Source organism: Mauremys reevesii, linkage group 8 (genome assembly GCF_016161935.1).
Source record: "Mauremys reevesii isolate NIE-2019 linkage group 8, ASM1616193v1, whole genome shotgun sequence".
NCBI lineage: Eukaryota > Metazoa > Chordata > Testudines > Geoemydidae > Mauremys > Mauremys reevesii.
In genome coordinates, this window is record NC_052630.1 from 21,795,734 (window position 1) to 21,814,571 (window position 18,838).

The following is an 18,838-nucleotide window of genomic DNA, read 5'->3' on the forward strand; positions in this document are numbered from 1 at the left end:
AAAATAGTGCTTAAGGGGAGTTTCTGACAACAGGAACAGGACCCAGCCAATGAACTGGCAATGAACTGATGTACATGAGCTACATCCACAAGAGGGCCATGGTAACTAATTGATGTATATGTTAAGATCATTACTTTATTTTGAAATATCCTTCTATAGGTTACTTTATTAAAGATATACAAATAAGGAAAAAGGGAAATACCCCTATTGATATGCATCACACATAGTGTTATCAGCATATCATATTATAAAAGTGTCATCACAGCCTAGGGGCGGTAAGAGAGAGAGATGTAGTCCTTTGGAGGTGCCAGAATGATGTCCACTGGTGGTGACAAGGAAGATTATTCTGCAAGGGATGGCAGGAGTATGAGTGTGCAGATGTACATTCTGTAGTATCTCTATCTACCTTACTGAGTTGGGGTGTTCGTGACTGTGCTAACTGTATTAATAAACTATTTTTAATTGTAGAAGAGTTCCTATAGTTTGTTAGTGTTGCAATTGTGCACAGTGGGGTTCCCAACTATATAATAATTTGAATAACACTGGGCCTGATCTTGGGACAAGAACCTGTCACTCCTCAAAGAAATAACTGGGGATTCTTAAGTAATCTATATAATTAATTTGTAATCTAAAGCTTGGGCTATACTGCCAAACCTGTTTTCAGGTCCCTCAGTCACAAACACCCCAGGCTCTTTCCTTTTTACCATATGTATATTTAATCACCAGTTTCAGTTCCTACCAGAGTATACCCCATGTGCCACACAACTTCTCTCCCAGTTCCCCCTCTGAGCTCCTCATGATTTGCTGTTCCTCCCAGATATATCTACCCAGTTACTGACCCAATTGTCTCATGAGCCCATCAATTGACACCAAGTGTCAGGAATCTTTATTAGGAATTTGCTGACTGACTCCAATCAAGACTTTAGCCTCCTTTGTGCTGTAGCAACTTCAGTGACCAGGGTGCTACAGCAGCTAACACTTCCTCATAGAATCTTTTGTTCTTCACCCTTCCTTTGTCATGGGTGCTCAAGGAGCAGAAACCATGCAATGGGCCTTTAGTGACCAAGGACGAGTGAGACTTAGAATGAAATTTGTTAGAATAACATTGTGTGTGTGTATATGTATATGTGTGTGTGTGTGTATGTATGTGTATAAAAACATTTGTAGAAACCTGGTTTGGCTCCTGAGAAGTCCACGACCAGTAGAAAGGACTACATTTGCAACAACTGATTCAGCTAATTCTAATCTTCCCTCACTGATAAAAGCACATTGCACTTAAGCATCTGTATTAGCCAGAATAGAGCATCATCCTCAAATTATTTTCAAAGGAAGACATGAAGACATTGGAGATGCAGGACCTGTTTGCACTCTCTCACACTGGCACAAATCAGAAATAACTTCAGTGAAGTCAGTGGACTTGTGTAATGATGCTGCCTCTGGTGGGACACAACTGAGAGTATCAATTCAGGACAAATTGCTTAGAACAGGGCTGTTACAGCCCAAGGCTGGGTTTCCTTTACTATTAAGGAACACCAAACCAGCCAAACAGAGAGGAGTTCGGTCTCACCCCACTGGCTAACCAGAAGTCATACAAGCAATTCCCGTAGACACTCAAGTTTCCCAGTATCACCATCAGTGCCACTTGTTATGGGGAGGAATGGTTATGAAAACCAATACCCCAGTATAAGAAAAAAGGTTCTCCTGATCCCAAAGCACCAAGCCCCAGACCCAGGTCAATATACGAGTCAGATGTTACCCACAAATCACACTGTTGCCAATCCTAAAATCTAAAGGTTTATTCATAAAAAGAAAGAAATATAGATGAGAGCTAGAATTGGTTAAATGGAATCAATTACATACAGTAATGGCAAAGTTCTTGGTTCAGGCTTGTAGCAGTGATAGAATAAACAGCAGGTTCAAATCAAGTCTCTGGAGTACATCCACAGCTTGGATGGGTCATTCAGTCCTTTGTTCAGAGCTTCAGTGTAGCAAAGTTCCTCCAGAGGTAAAAAGCAGGATTGAAGGCAAAATGGAGGGGTTTCCAGGGCCTTTTATATTCTCTGCCCTGTGGAAGGACATCCTTTTGTTCTTACTGTGGAAAATCACAGCAGCAAGATGGAGCTTGGAGTCACATGGGCAAGTCACATGTCCATGCATGACTCAGTCCTTTAGAGGCCGACACCATTGTTTACATGTTAGTTTGAACATTCCCAGGAAAGCTCAGATGTGGATTGGCATCTCCTAAGTTCATGGTCAGTTAAGTGTTTCTTCATTGGGCACTTACTGAGAATAGTCCTTTCTCAAGAAGCTGACCAAATGCTTCACTGAGGCTACTTGTATCTCGATGTGTTTTGATTCTAAGTACATAGCCAATACTCATAATTTCAACTACAAAAATGATACACACATACAGATAGCCTAATCATAACCAGCAAATCATAACCTTTTTATAGACACCTCACACGACAACGTTTGTACAACATTTGCTGCAAATATATAACAGTGGTTGCAACAATGATCTATACGGTCATAGTTTATGTCAACGTCACAACTTGCACTGCTATCAGATTGGTGTGAGAAGAGAATCCCTCCCGAAGAGATAGGTGATGGATTTTTTTTCATTGGAACAGGTTCTCAAAGGCAGGGTAAGATACCACTGAGGAAATGCTGTGCTGGAGCCGGGGAGGAGAGTTTAGGGGAAGGGTATTTTAAACAAAGTGTGTGTGTGCACGCACACGTGCCTATAAATATATATCCCAGTTGGGGATTGGTAATGTTTTCCCAGTATAAACAGCTTTAGCAATGGGAGTAGAGACTATGTGAAACTATTCCAGAACTACATAAATTAGAATCTAGCAGAAGAAAATGACAAATCTCATCCTGAGAACTTTTCCCACGCATAATGACAAATTATTAGTTTCAAGTGACAGTGGGGGTTGTTTGGCTTTGGGTTTTGGAAGCCATTTGACTGAGGTAGCACTTATCTGCCTTTCTCCTAAAGTGGCTGTAATGATGACCTGAATACATGCAACTCATATATTTCTCATACATTGGTCTTATGTCATGCTCCTCACTTCTGAGCTTACAGCGAGGCACATATGCCAGAAGGCCAGTACCATGAAAAACATGGAATTCTGAACATTCAGGGTACATCTACACTACCCGCCAGATCGGCGGGTAGTGATCTATCTATCGGGGATCAATTTATTGCGTGTAGTGTAGACGCAATAAATTGATCCCCGATCTCTCTCCCGTCAACTGCTGAACTCCAGCTCTGCGAGAGGCAGAAGCAAAGTCGATGGGGGAGCGCAGGGTGTCACAAGGATGCGAAGTAAGTAATTTGAATTCAGTCTAAGATACGTCGACTTTGGCTATGCTATTCTTGTAGCTGAAGTTGCGTAGGTTAGATCGATTTCCCCTCACCCAGTGTAGACCAGGCCTAAGAGTAGACATGGGAGCCAGAGCAGCTCAAGAAGCTTCCGCTGGTAGATCTTCATGTCCCTTTGCTTTTGGCAAGCTCCCCCAGATGATTATCTGTTACTTCAGTGGTTTTCAAATGTTTTAGGCTGCGTGCCCCTTTCCAAATAATGTCTACTGTGTACCCCCATTTGAGATAGGCAGAGATGATGCGTGCCTCCTTCCATTTAGCAACAGCTCTAGAGATTTTTCAACTGTGGGGTGCACCCCCCTCAGCAGGGAGTGGAGGAACTCTTGGGGGAGAGGGGAGTGGCAGATGCCAGGCAGCTCAGAGAGGGAGCGCCACCTCCACCCCCTGACTCATTTCAGCAGGCCACCTCGCCTGCCTGGGTTGCGGGGGGAAAGGGGGGAAGGAGGGGTTGCACAGCCAAAAATTGTAACTCAGTTGAGCTGAGCTGCTTGCCCTGCTGAATGTTCCTCCACACCCCCTATGGGGGCATGCACCATGCTTTGAAAAGTTCTGTACAAAATAAAATATGTTGTCTACCATTACAGCATTTTTCTCATGGACCCCCTGATGAGAGCCCATGTACCCCAGTTTGAAAACCACGGTCTTACTTGAATCTGACATAGTTAATTTGAGAGATAAGACTGGAATTTCCCATCATCTATTGTGACCCAATCCAACTCCTTTGAAATTTGGTGGAGTTTCAATCCAATCCAATTCCTTTGAACCTAGTCCATATTCCTTGAAATTATAAAGTGGACAAGCGAGAACTCAACCCCTCTACAGCACAGTCCAGACTTGCATTCTATTCCCTGAGTTTGGCCTACACTTGCTTTGAAATTAAGCCTGAGAAGCATTTTGAGTTATGTGCAGGGCCTGCTCCAGGTTTTTTGCTGCCCCACGCTTAAAAAAAAAAAAAAAAAAAAAGCCATTGTGCTGCCTCTTGAAAAGTGCCGCCCCAGGCACATTGAATGCTGGTGCCTAGAGCCGGCCTTGGTCATGTGTCACAACCAACCAACCCATGGATCTGTCTTTGCTTCAGAATTCCATTCTCCAGTATCGCCACAGCCACTAGCTCTTTAACTGCTTTAGGCTTATCTGACTGGCACGCATCACTCATACCGCAGATAGGGATCAGCAAACATTTTAGTAATCAAATGTCAACCTCACTCGTAAAAACTTTGTTAATGTGGCAATAAGAATGCAGGTTCTTAGTGCGTTCGGCTCTGCATGCCCTTCCAGACTATGAGAGCTTAATTCCCAAAACTCAAATGATGCAAACCCAGAAATGTGCAGGTAAGGTGACACTCCCACACAACCTTAACTCTGCCCTTTTAAATAAACAGTTCCTCAGGAAGATCACTGTGTCTTAACCCTCCCTCAGCCCCTTTGTCCAGTGTGATCTCTGCCACCACCAAGTACTCCCTAGATCAATGGTGCTGCATGGACCACTGTGAGGATCCACTGTGCTGTATCAATAAGATTTGGAATTGTGGGGAGCACAGAGAAAATGGCAGGTTTTGTTACTGAGGGATAAAATATAGCTATATTCTCAATTTCTCAGGTACTATTACAGTCCCCATGGGGACCAGGCCCATGTTGGGTGGCAAGTGTCACCTTAACGCTGTGTGTTTTGGATATTAAACCCTCACAGTGTGGAAGGGCATGGGAACTGCTGAGTACCTGCAACCTGAACTTCATGCTAACAAAAACTTTTGCATGTGAATATCAAACATCAGTTGTCATGGGGTATTTGGCAGGGAGAGGATGTGGACCCGTTGATTGGGATCTTGACTGAGACCACCAACTCATCTGACATAGGGTCACTGAGCAACCTTCACATGGGAATGACTTTCTAATCTCTACTAACTGGAGACACATTTGAACGGATGATTTATGTCCCTGAGCCATCCAGTCCCTGTCATCTGTACAGTTCATGTTCTAAGATGCCTAGTGGGTGCATGGATCAGTATTCACATTGCACTCCCTGTCAGGCCGGGGAAGCTAATGATCCAACCAGCGGACCAAATTTGGTGGTGAATCCCGAGGCATGTTGTGCATATACTAAGAAGTTGTTTCCTTAGTTCTTCAGCTAACATATTTACTTGCCTCTCTCTTTTGACTTCCTATAAAATTTCCCAGAGGGTGGGGCAGGAGTCAGTGAGCCTGAGTCTCTTCTCATTCTGGTTTTACAGCAGTATACATTGACTTCAGTGCAATTGCTGCTGATTTGCTTCATTGTAATCAGATAGGTAATCACCCCCAATGAATCTAGCTTAAGAGCCCTCTATGTAATTATGTGGCAAAATCCTACAAAATGTAACCCTTGCTATTGGCCAGAAGATAGTAATTAAACTGTACTTAACAGCAGAGGCTGAAAGGCATAGATGGCTTGTGAAGGTCAGCTCATAAATATTACTGTCCATAATGATTCCAAAGTGCATGTTTGTTTACCTCAGTTTGTGGAATAACACTTAAACAATAAGAGCCCATAAAAGCTGTGGAAGTATTTATTGTATTTGTTACCATTTGTACAAACAGAGGGGTTTGAATCTGAAAAGTGCTTGTCTAGTGCACTGGGGTAAGTTTTGGCAAGGAAGTGCCCGCACTGTGTAGGAGCTTTGTGAGAACCAGGCTGCACACTGAGAATTATAAACTCAAATAGAGCAAGGTGTAAGGACTCTGACAGTTGATTCTGGCATTTTGTGCACTGACACTGATTAGTGCTCTAACACTGACTGCCAATTTAACAGGCGAGTAATAATACACCTTGGGGTTCCCACGGAAGACAAGCTGCTGACCTGACACTGTGCGAGTCAGGTTAAAATCCTCATTACGCAGCATTCCAAGCTCTTCCTACCATCAAGCTGTGAAAGAGAATTTACCTTCTGGCTGCAACTATTTGCCAGATAGTTTCAGTGTATGTGAAGTCCTTGGTCCTCTTGTGTGGTTCAAGTGCCAGATTTCTATGGACTATCTAGATTATGCTAATATAGTTGGGCTTTTAGTTTCATTAGAGAAGAAAGCTAAAGAACTGCCTGTGCTGCACACAGCAGCCTGTCCGGGCCTTCTGGCCTGATACTAATTCATTACTTGTTTTGTGCTTTGCAAGTGAAGCGTCTTTTCTCCCTATTTCTAGCTATGAGTCCAGAAGTCCTGAAAATAGTGTGGGTACAGAGTACAGGCAATGGACGACTCTACCACCAAACCCTCCACCAAGGTATCCCAGCATTGACCAAGAGATGCCAGCTGAGAGGGTGAGTCAAGCTCCCTTAATCTTTCTTCTAAAACTGCCCCCAAGAATATGTAGTCCATTTGTGATCTTGGGGGACAGAAATATCTTTTTAATGGCATCAGACTGAGACAAACTGACTTAATTAAGGCCACTAAACAGCCTTCAGATGGAAATGACTGCTTGGCCACCTTGTGCCTTTGGCCCCAGGATTGGAGGGATTGGGAATAGGAGGGGCAGAATAAAATTTTCCTTTGGGCATCTTAACTGAGAATTTCCCAACTAATGGAGAAAGGAGGGTTGACTCTTAACCTTAATTTGTTTCAGTGACATATTTAACGGTGCTCGAGCTGTTCTGTAATAACATTAACACTCTCTATGTTGACCTGGTTATTGGTTATATATGTTTTCTGTGTAAACATGTTGATTTAGTTTAATAGGAAGGATTTTTCAGGGAAAAATAGCAGGAAGGGAAAGAATATCTTTTTTTTTTTTTAAATGAGATTACAAGTTTGGTTGATAAGGATGATAGTGTTGATGTAATAGACTTCTGTAAGCCATTTTTGGCTTGGAACTGTATGACTTTGTGTTTAAAAAAACCCAGAATGATATAAAATTAACACGGCGCACATTAAATAGCTGACCGATAAGTTATCAAAATGTAATTGTAAATGGGGAATCATCATTGAACAGGTGTGTTTCTAGTGAGGTTCATCAGGGATTGGTTCTTGGCTCTGTGCTATTTAACATTTTTATTAATGACTGGGAAGAAAACACAAAATCCTCACTGATAAAGTTTGCAGATGACACAAAAGTTGGGGGACTGGTAAATAATGAAGAGGACTGGTCACTGAAAGAGAGCTCTCGATTGCTTGGTAAACCGGACAAAAGCAAACAATCTCTATGTTTGAATGTAGCTAAATGTAAGTGAATATGTCAAGGAACAATGAATGCAGGCCATACTCACTTAAAAAAATAGAGATATACCTATCTCATAGAGCTGGAAGGGACCCTGAAAGGTCATCAAGTCTAGCCCCCTGCCTTCACTAGCAGAGCCAAGTACTGATTTTGCCCCAGATCCCCAAGTGGCCCCCTCAAGGATTGAACTCACAACCCTGGGTTTAGCAGGCCAGTGCTCAAGGCACTGAGCTATTCCTTCCCCCTTCCTTCCCCCTTATAGTATGGAGAACCATATCCTGAGAAGAAGTGACTGGAAAAGATTTTGGGGTCAGAGTGGATAATTAGCTGAACATGAGCTCCCAGTATGACACTGTGGCTAAAAGGGCTAACCTGATCCTTGGCTGTCTACAACAGGGGAACCTCAGGTAGCCGGAGAGAAGTTATTTTACCCTCTGTATATGGCACCAGTGCGACCACTACTGGAATACTGTATCCACTTCTGGTGTCCACAATTCCAGAAGGATGTTGATAAATTGAAGAGCGTTCAGAGAAAAACCATAATTTACAAATTATTAATTAAATTAAATTACTTAAATTAAAAAACTCTAATTACAAAAAGAGAACCTGCCTTACAATGATAGACTCAAGGAGCTCAATCTATTTAGCTTAACAAAGAGAAGGTTAAGAGGTTCCTTGATTACAGTTTGATTCAATAATGGGCTGTTCAGTCTTGCAGAGACAAGTATAATCTGATCCAATGGTTGGAAGTTGAAGCTAAATTCGGACTGGAAATCAGGCATACATTTTTAACAATGAAAGTAATTAACCATTGGAACAATTTACCAAGGGTGATGGCTGATCATTGACAATTTTTTAAGTCAAGATTGGGTACTTTATTAAAGACACACTCTAGGAATTATTTTGGAGATGTTTCATGTCCTGTGTTAGGCAGGAGGACAGACTAGATGATCAGATGACCCCTTCTGGCCTTGGAATCTCTGACTGTCTCAAGACAAGTCACCCCTCAGTAAACACGTAAGAGTTAAGAGACAATGTCTGAACTATGAGCTTTGAAAATTCTCTACTTCCTGACTCCAGTCAACTTAGAGAACTAGTTTTGATGAGCAAGGCCGAAGCCCAGGAGCTCACAAGAACAGTGGAACTCTGGCTGTATTAAAAGGGACTCTCTCTCAAGAGATTGGGAGATATTTGGGGGAATTGGACTAAGATGTAGTCACCTGCTGAGGTGTATGGAAAAAGTTTGCCCTGTCTAGATTGCCACCAGGGAATGGCAGGGCTTTAGGTAACATAGACATGAGTGTAGCCTGCATGTTATTTTAAAATCCTCTTTCTCTAATGCTTTTTCTTACTGCTAAAATGAACAGTACTTTGATTTCAAGAAGGCTGTCTGGTCACTGCACAACACTGCTTGCAGGCTCCCAAAGGGAAGAATCACTGTAATCTGAATTCTCTTGGACCTGTGGGGTAAACACGATTGATCAACGGGGTGCTGGAGCCCAGGGTGCCGGCCGCAGTCCAGCGCTAAGAGCAGGAGACTGGTGGAATTCCACCCGATGATAAGTAAAGGGGTGACACATGAGGGGGTGCCTTCAGAGAGAACACAAAGGGGACAGAGGTGCAGCTGGCCCTGTAACTGAGACACCGTATTTGCTGTGGCTGACTCTAGGGTCCTCAAAAGAAATCAAGGCTGATTTCAAAGGCAGGTTCAGAACCAAAATACTTTGATTATAAATAGCTTTGCAATGCGCTTCAGAGTGATTGGGTGAAAAAAAAGACATAGTCCCTGCTCTGAAGAGCTTTCAACCTAAATTAGATAATTTTAGAATATGATAAAGAAGATAAAGAAACAAAGCACAGAAATAATACTCAGGGTGTAGGTATTACTTTACTTGCATTTGCTTACATGTAAGAGGTTATTTTTTACTGTAGCTCATCCTTCCATTTGAGCATCATAACTTCCTCTAGTTTATTTTAGCTAAACACATGGAAAGAGGTTTCCACTGTCTATACTACGGAAACTGCAACAGGAAAAGGAGGATTAACAAGCTCCATCCTCAGGTACATCTGAGATCTGGCCCCATCTGAGGGCTGAGAAGAGGTACAGTTATGCCACATTTCCACACCCTTGCTAGCCTGGTCTGCTTTGATCTCTGATATACATTAGAACAGCCAGAGGGTTATGTCAATTAGAGTCATTCAGTTGGCCTAAGATCAGGTGGAACTCTATGCATTCTGGTTATTCTCCTCTTGACTTTCATAATGCTGTCTTGTGAACGGAGCCTCTTTCTGACTTACTTCCCTACCCACGGTGAAAAGTATCTCAGCCAGTGCTGAGCACCCTCTTTTCTCATTGATTGCAGTGGGAATTTTAAGGTGCCCAGCATCTTGCAGGAAGAAGCCTAAAATCTCAGAGTCTTTAGAGAGAACTTGTAAAAATATCCCTCATGGTATTAGCCATGCAACTTTCAACAATGATGCAATTTTTATCACTTCTAGTTTGAAGGGTGTGCTTGTCCCAAATCTAAGGAACCAGATTGAATTTACAGCCACCATTTCATCATCAGGCACCTAGATACAATGATGACTGCTGCATTAGAAATACTGTTGTGAACACATCCTCTAAAAATGGGATTGCAAAGGTGACTTCAAGCAAACAAATTATGAATGAAGCTTCAAGGAAGTTGGAGAATTAATCCTAAAAAAACCCCAAACAATTTCTGGAGAGAACCTGGACCTGCAGGATGGTTTGTTTGGGGAACATTTTGCACTGAAATCTGTTCGGACATTAAAACAAGCAGCAGATTGTTTCTCGTCACACTCGCTCATATGGGCAGTTCTCAGAAAAGGCAAAATGCAGACATCAAGCCTTTTCTGTCCCAGTAAATGGGTTTTTGTTTCCTTATCTCAAGTCCCTTTAATCATTAAGGTATTTATAGCATGAATGTTTCTGCAAGTTCTCTTCCCCCCCCCCCCCTTGTTATCTTTTATACTGAATTATCTCAGGGTCTGGTAATCCTAATGCTTCCTCCTGGATGGGATCCCATCCCAGGTAGGGGCTGTTTGCTTTCTAGGAGTACTGCATCTCGGTCCAGAATTGAGAGAAGCGATGAAAGTCAGAGAGAAATTACCAACCATGTTACCACCCTACACACACATCCCTCAAAACATCTGCAGTGTTGGTCATAGATAATTAATTTACCTTCTTTCTCAGTCCCCACTGCTTAACAAGAATCTCCATTAGCTGTTAGTGGCATAGGGCCTTTGACACATCTAACCCTCAGAGAAGAGTAGTGCATAGATACAGATAGATATAAACAATAGCCAGTTCATTCCATTAGTATTTATTTAGTATTTGCATGAGAGTAGAGTCCTAGACCACAACCCATTGTGCTAGTGTTGTACAAACACAGAAACACAAATAAAAGGTTTCAGAGTAGCAGCCATGAAAGCTCATGCTACAATACATTTGTTAGTCTTTAAGGTGCCACAAGTACAAATAAAAGGCAGGCCCTGCCCACAATCTAAATAGGGACAAGATGCGGCAGATTGATGTTGAATATAATTAGGGTGACCAGATGTCCCGTTTTTAAAGAGACAGTCCCATTCTTTGGGACTGTTTTTTTATATAGGTACCTATTACTCTCCACCCATGTCCTGTTTTTTCACAGTTGCTATCTGGTAACCCTAAATATAATTAGGGGTGGAATTGGGGGAAGAAAAGGAGAGAGTAACAGGAATACAAGATTTCATATATTACAATTTGGAGGTTTCAGTGGATTTTGTTCTTTTTTAACTAAGGTAAGTGAACAAGAGATATTACTTGAATTACTACTAGGCCATGTCTAGCCAGTTGCAATGTGGCCCATTAAACGCTCCCCTAGTTTGGGAGTAGGACATGCATACTGGGCCATGGAGAAGGCTTCTGGTTTTTGGTTTGTGTTTATTTTTAGGCAACTTTTGTGCCTTTCGGCTCGTTCAAAAATGGATTTTTATTGGTTTACTTCACTGCTGACTGCATAAATATCAGTAAAAACTGATTGTTTCATTAGCAATGAAATGACATTTTTTTTTCAAACACCCATATAAAAGCTTTTTAAGGCAGTCTCAAGTAGTATTGGTTTCCTGTGGGCCCAGTTCTCTCCTACCCTAGACATTGTGTCTTAATTCACAACATCTGCAAAAGGAGTGCAAAATGACACCAAACCACATAGTAGTATTTTAAACCCACTTTGCACTTGTGTAAATAACTACACAAGATGCAGAGCAGTAGTGAATCAAGCCCTATTCATAATGTGTAACTTGCACACAGAAACTACTTATGAAGCTGCTGCTTTGTTTGATCCGGAACTGAACCATGGAGACAATTATCAGGCCGGAATGTACTGCAGGCATTTGGAACAAGGTGTGAATTCCACTTAAAGTCCCTGTAAGGGAAACTTGCCATCTTCTGTTTTTCTTTCCCCTAGTAGAACGCTCCAGATCCTTTATAATTGTTATCCATGGAATATTTTTCTCTAATAATTCCTTATCTATAGACCATTCACTACAACATTTTGGTAATTGAAATTCTATGCTTCACTGGTAAGTTCGATATGAAGTGCAGGTCATAGGCTATTTGTTTTTTTCCTGCTTGGATGAGTTTAACCCTGAGAATCAGATGTCCAGCGTACATAGTCACAATTCAAATTTGCTTTCTATGCATATTGTCCAATATTCACTGAAATTTGCAGTTTCCATGAACTTTCCTGACAATAAACTGGGTTGCTAGAATATTCCCGGCATGTGAGCCCAAAAGGAGCATGAACGCAGTCAAAGAGCATTTGTTTAAAAATGTGAGTGCATGTTTGTAGAATTTTTGGGCAGTATTCACTCAGCTCTCGTTTTCAACAGTTTGGTAAGAAGAAATTATGTTCTAAGTGCAGCTATTTTGTGTATTTTAAGACAGAAAATGGAGGTTGATAGCTTTTATTGCAAAACCAAATATCAGTACAATCACTCTTCCCTCCAAGTTGTTAGTGTCAGCCAAATAGTTCCGGGTAAGCAGGCATTCAGCTACCTCAGGAGAGTCTTTTTTTTGCTCTCGGCTGCCTTTGTCATGCAGGGCTTCTCTGAACAGGGATGTTCAGGAATGTTAAGATGAATGAACTGAAGGTGTAAAGTTAAAGTGCATTAACCCCTTAGTCAGTTGCTCTTCTTCAGAAGTAAAGTGGCCAAATTAGTTTGCTTTAGGTTAATGCCCTTTGAAGGATTAATGTACTTAGTTACTGTGTGCCTCAGTCTCCCCCATCTGTAAAATGGGGATAATAGCACTTTCCTACCACACAGGGGTGTTGTGAAGATACGCACATTGAAGATTATTACAGTAATAGGAGCCATATAAGTACCTTAGATAGGTAGAATTGGGCAATTCTCTGTTAAGGAGCACTTTTTGGCCAATCCTTAGCTGGTGTACATTGGCATCAATCCACAGTGAAGCACCAGCTGAGGAAGACCTGGCTCTCTATGCTGACACAAGATAACAAGTAGTTGCAACTTCCAAATGACTATAATTATTTATCTGTTTATGTTTATGCAACCCATGGGTGAGTGTGTGTTACAGGACCCTTGCTGTGCTCCACCACAGAGGATGTGAGTAGTTATATCATCCTGCTAGAGAACTTTGGCTCTTTAGCTGTAGCAGCTCATGTGTTTAGCACTGGAGAAGCCAGGTTCATTCCCCCATGTGCCGGCCAAGAAGGTGGTGGTCACATTCACTTAGCATATTTATACATCAGTTGCTATTTATAGGTAACACAAAGTTCCCGCACCCAGCGTGGCTTGGACTGAGCAATGTTTGCTGGACAGCAGGCTGTTGATTTTAATGGGAGATTGTTTACAGCATCGAGGCTCGGCAGAGTGGGAAATTACAATCTGTAAACATTGCCAAGAGAAGAGTGGATACTATTTATTCAGCATAATACAGAGCAACAGCGGGGCTAGTCAAACAGCAATTAGCAACAGGTCGTGCTATAATTAGTGACTCAGTTTCTGTTGGTTACCTCTTACTGATGGCGTGGGTAAGTCATCAAATATTGAGGGCAAGTGGAGGAGCAAATATCAGACACAGTGAGAAGTGTTTGGGGACATGCAAGCTCCTTTTCTTTTCCTTATTTATTCTGGCAGTTAAGGTTTTGAAGTGGCACTTGGTTCTCCATTACTTGCGTGAAATCTTGAACACAGTCTCCAAAGTGCTTTCTAAAGAGAATAAAGCACCTTTGAAAAGAGCTTCAAATCTCACTGATTACAAAGGAGTATCCTTCTTCCTCCTTCATTACAATGGGGAAAATAATAAAGTTGTATTTCTCATGCATAGGTGTATATTTTACATCTGTGGGTTGTTGGGTTTTTTGTCGCTGTAGCTGCTATTGTGCGAATTATCTTTCCATAGTTCTGTTGAGAATGGCTGAAAATCTTAGCTAGATGGGCTCTGAGATTTCAGTACTTTATCACTAAAGGAAAGATGCTTGATATCAACATCAGCTACGTGTTCAAGCATTGTTGTTGTATTTTTCCTTTTAGAGAGTGAATTTCTATGTTTAAGAAAATGAAGGATTGATAGCTCTGGGTAGAGGCAGCTGAGTAACTACTGGGTAAATTCCATCCATCTTGCTCTGGATAGATCACTCAATTCTGACATGTAAAAACTTATGTCGTCCTAGCCTCAGATCCCCACAGAGCTCTACCAATGCTTCTGAATCCTGCCCTTCCAGTCCTGGACCTTCCAGTTTAGCCAACATACCTCAATCTGACATGCTGTTCTAGCATGTCATCAATATTCACAGATCTTGACTCTTCCCCTGGCCAAGTTCAGCAGAAACCTGATGAGGCTTAGAAATATTTTTGCGCAATGTCTCTGTTTGTCTGCTATGCAAACTGTTCTCACAGTCACTCAGATATTTCTCTGTGTTATTCGGTATGATTAAAAACTGGCCCTACAGTCCAGTTGGCCCAGCTTTGTGCACCCAATAACTAAGGTTTTGGCAGTCCCTCTGATGTCTGCCAATGGGAGTCACTCTACCTTGAATGGTCTCTTAGAATATGTGCTATAAATAATCTGTTCCACCTTGCATTTAGCTGTGCCACTTGGAGTACATTTCCCAGACCTGAGGAAGAGCGCTGTGTGGCTTGAAAGCTTGTCTCTCTCACCAACAGATATTACCTCACCCCTCCTTTTTCTCTCTAATGGGAATCTCCATCAGTGTGGTCTAGGTGCTGCTCTGCACAGTCAGCATTGGCAAACCCAACACACACACAATTGATGTCAGTGCTTTCAAAGAACATGGCCATAGTAATGTCACCAGCGATGGCATTTGAGGGCAGGGGAGCTGGAAGAGGGCAGTTTGCACAGTTGTCCTTGCAAATCTACCTAATACATGCATGGAAAGGGTGAGGGAATGGAATGGAATGGAGCCTCAGACTCTGCACCCTCACAGTGTAGTTAAATCTATGTCCCTTGGATCAGATTTATTGGTGTCAAGGCAGAAAAAACTGCAGGAACCTCTGAACCCAGCCTCTCATATCTCCCCCCAATAAAATCCCTCTTGCAGCCCAAAGCCCATTATGGAAACCGCTCACAGACATGAATCCTGAAAATTCCCTTTATTATCCAAACCCTGTTACCAAGACTAATTTGTTGCTTCAAATTCCATTCAAATCTTCAAGGATTTTGACTATGTATCAGCATCCCTAGAGAGCAGTTCATCTTCACAGAGGTCTATGGACAATGAATTAACCTTCCCCACCTCTTATGAGGTAGGCAGGTACAAATATCCCTATTTTAGCCAGGGAGACTGAAAAAGAGACACAAAGTGGCCTGCTCAAGACCAAACAGGAAGTCCTTGCCAGAGCTTGGATTAGAAGCACAGGAGTCCTTGGCTTCCAGTTCTGTGATGTCGTCATCATCATCATAATTACAATGAATAATCGTAGTAATAACCTGCATATAACACTGTGGGTCTATATTGCACTTTCCAATGGGAATGAAGATATGATATCTCTCCTGAGGAGTATATCTCTAGATTACACCTAGAAACACTTTCCCAAGCACATCTCTCATTACGTGTAGCAATAGAAACTTTACACCTGCTGTTCCAGTTGTGATGTAATCACATGTTCCCAATCTGTTTGCATTTCATTGGGACTTTGGCTGTGTTCTGACTGGCTTGGACATTTTTATTACTATTAGACCTTTGATGTTTAATCCTGTTGAATTTTCAATTAATTGTTTTCCCTGTGTCTCGCCCTGCAGATGTAAAATAAACAGACAATTAGCAACCCAATGCATCAACAACACACAAAGAGATGCTGTCACCTCACCTGCTGCAGATGGTCACTCAGGGGGCAACAGAATGAGGCGTGTAATACAAAGTCTAAGCACTGAAAAAAATAACTGAGATTGATGCACCAACTAAGGTCATTTTCCAGGAGTTATTAGTATCCTGTGCTGAGCTAGCCTTGCAGCTAGATTTGAAAAACTCGCCTTTGTGGAAATGCACATTCCTGTGCATGTACTGTCTAAGAGCAGAGAAATAAATGTCGTTCATTGAAATAAACTGAGAATACACCATGCTGCATTTTTACCTGCCAGATATTTAATTCCTGTGGCCAAATATAACCATTGCCTAGACTGCTATTTCAAATGATTAGCCATCCATGCAAAATATATATGGGTGCATCTCCCATTAATTTCAGCAAGGAGAGGCATTGTGGCCCACTGGAGAGAGCCCTGGAATGAGAGTCAGGAATCCAGAGTTTTTCTTTCTGGCTCTGCCCTGGATATACTGTGTGATCTTGGGCATATGGCTTCCTTCTCTGAGCCTCAGTTTCCCCAGCTGGAAAATGATACTGACTCATCCTTGTGAAGAGCTTTGAAATCAATGGATTAAAAGAACTAGGTGTTATACAACCTTTTAACCAGTTTGAACAGCAATAAAGCCAAGATGAAACAAAACTAATAAGTTAATACTAACTTCACAAGACTTGAGTCATCCACCTAGCCTCAGTTCATTGAATGGATCTATTTGCATGATTAAGGGCCACTCAAGGGAGTGAAGGTTTGCAAAAGACAGCCTTTATTTAGAGAGAGCTATCTGAATGCCATCTGTTTCCTGAACTCATGATTATTTGTAAATCACGTCATATGGTAAAGGCTGATTCCTGCAGTTTACCCATCCCAGGAAAGAGCTGAAGGATTGGTCCTTTGTGAGTGAAAGGTACATTGGATTTTTAGAATAACTTCACTGTGGGTAGTTTAGAATAACTACCCACAGTGCAATGCTCCGAAATCGATGCTAGCCTCGGTACATGACGCACACCACCGAATTAATGTGCTTAGTGTGGCGGTGTGCACTCGACTTTATACAATCTGTTTCCTAAAATTGGTTTCTGTAAAATCGGAATAATCCCATAGTGTAGACATACCCTTTGAATAGTCTAAAAGAATTGGCTTGGCCGGGGGAAGATGACTCTAATGCACAATCTGCCTTCCCTGACCTTGAGTCCTTTGGAGATTGAAGGGTCTCTAAGCTATGTTAGCCGCAGTGGTCCTGCGGGAACTACAGTGCTGGCTGAGGGTCAGGTAGAGCTCCATGAGCTCCAGTCTTCCTGCCACCGGCTATGCCTCCGACCTGTGGCTCTCCACTGCTACAGAGAGCGGGAGGAGTAGGCAGCACAGAGCTGGCTGCACCGGTTTTACACCATCAGAGGAATGGCCCATATATAAGCCAGTGGACTCACTCTCTGGCCAGTGCCTCACACTTAGCAGCCATGGGATTTCAGTCCTTGTTCTTCAGGGTTTGAGTTTTAATGCTTCACTGTAAGAGCTCAGCATATAAATCTGGCCCTTTCCCCTGACCCAGAGTCCCCTTCAGGAACCTATCTGCTCCCTGCAGGTCTCAGTCCCTGTCCCCAGGCCCTTTGCCTGGGAATTAAGAAAAGTCTCTTTACTCCCTTTGGCTGGAGCTTTCCTCTGACAGACTGGGTTATAGCCTGCTCTCTGCAGGACTGCACTCCCAGACCCTCTGCCCAGGAGCTAAGGAGAGCCCCTCTACTCCCTCCTCATCTCTTGCTCCCTGAACTCAGGCTACACTTTAAATCCCACCAAGCCTGGCTCTCACAATCTTCTACCCTATGACCTTGGGATTTATTCCCTTCACCTGGGAAGGTGAGCTGAGCCTGGAACATGGTACAGATGAGCCCCAGTCTCTTAAATGGCCCACTCACCCTGTGACACTGCATCAGTGGAATCTTTGTAGGGCAGTTTCCTGGATGCCAGACCAGTACAAAGTGGCCACATTAGGGGCTGGGTATTGAGCCCGTGATGCCATCTTAACAGCTTCCCCTTAGGAAATATTGTGTAGTATGGTGGTTGTTCTCTGATCATGGGCAGATAACACCAAGGCTTTCCCATAGCCATTTATCCTCCAAATTATTAGTATTTACAATGACTGAACAACAGTCCTTGCTATGAAAACATTTGGAAGGATCTCTGTTCTCAGAGAGGATCAGAGAAGTATATGATAAAGTATAAGTTTCATAAAAAGTACCCCACAGTTTTTCTGCTTACACATTTTTTATCTGCCACAGACATCTGTGTATTTTTCTCTTTATTTGTTATAGCTCTGGAGAAAGACATGCTCTGATTGGGGTTCATGATCATTTTAGCTTCCTGATCAGCTAATCCTCCCCATGCCCTTTTAGTTTATATAAAGTGAACTACAAACAGAATAGGTTTGTAAGATTATGCTCACCTAATTTTCTGTCTGAAGAATCTGTCATTTTTTAATGGAGGGTGAAGAAGTGCACAAGTGTGAGTCTGTTTGGTTAGTTGCATGTACCATGGCTCAGAGCTTTGGGGATTTATCTCAACTGAATGCTAAGATCCATTCAAAAAAGAAAAACTCAGTGAAGATGCAGAATATTTAGCATTGAGGTCATGCAGTTTTACAGTTCAATAATAGTGGTGTCAGAAGAATTCTTAGGAAAAGCATCTGTAAGATAACTCCTGCTGCAAAGCTGTCCATCCAATCATGCCCCCAACACACACAATTATCAGTTTGGTCATCCAAAATTAATAAATGCATTTTAGAAATACAAAGTGAGTGAGGTAATATCTTTTGGACCAACTTCTGTTGGTGAAAGAGGCAAGGTTTCGCACTTACACAGACTAGAAGAATGAAAGTTTGTCTCTTTCACCAACAAATGATGGTTCAATAAAAGACAAT

At 42.2% G+C, this 18,838-nt stretch overlaps 1 protein-coding gene across 6 annotated transcripts in view; it reads left to right on the forward strand.

Annotated features, from left to right (window-relative positions):
* HTR4 (5-hydroxytryptamine receptor 4) overlaps window positions 1–18,838 on the forward strand; it is a 213,068-nt gene that overhangs the window by 36,701 nt on the left and 157,529 nt on the right. For 5 of the 6 annotated variants that reach the window (XR_005584171.1, XM_039486718.1, XM_039486716.1 and 2 more), the window contains exon 2: window positions 6,564–6,681. The gene's annotated coding sequence lies outside the window, so the exon portion shown is untranslated. Of the gene's footprint in view, window positions 1–6,563; window positions 6,682–15,864; window positions 16,169–18,838 lie in introns of those variants that run through there. The other variant, XR_005584172.1, reaches the window with a different exon arrangement.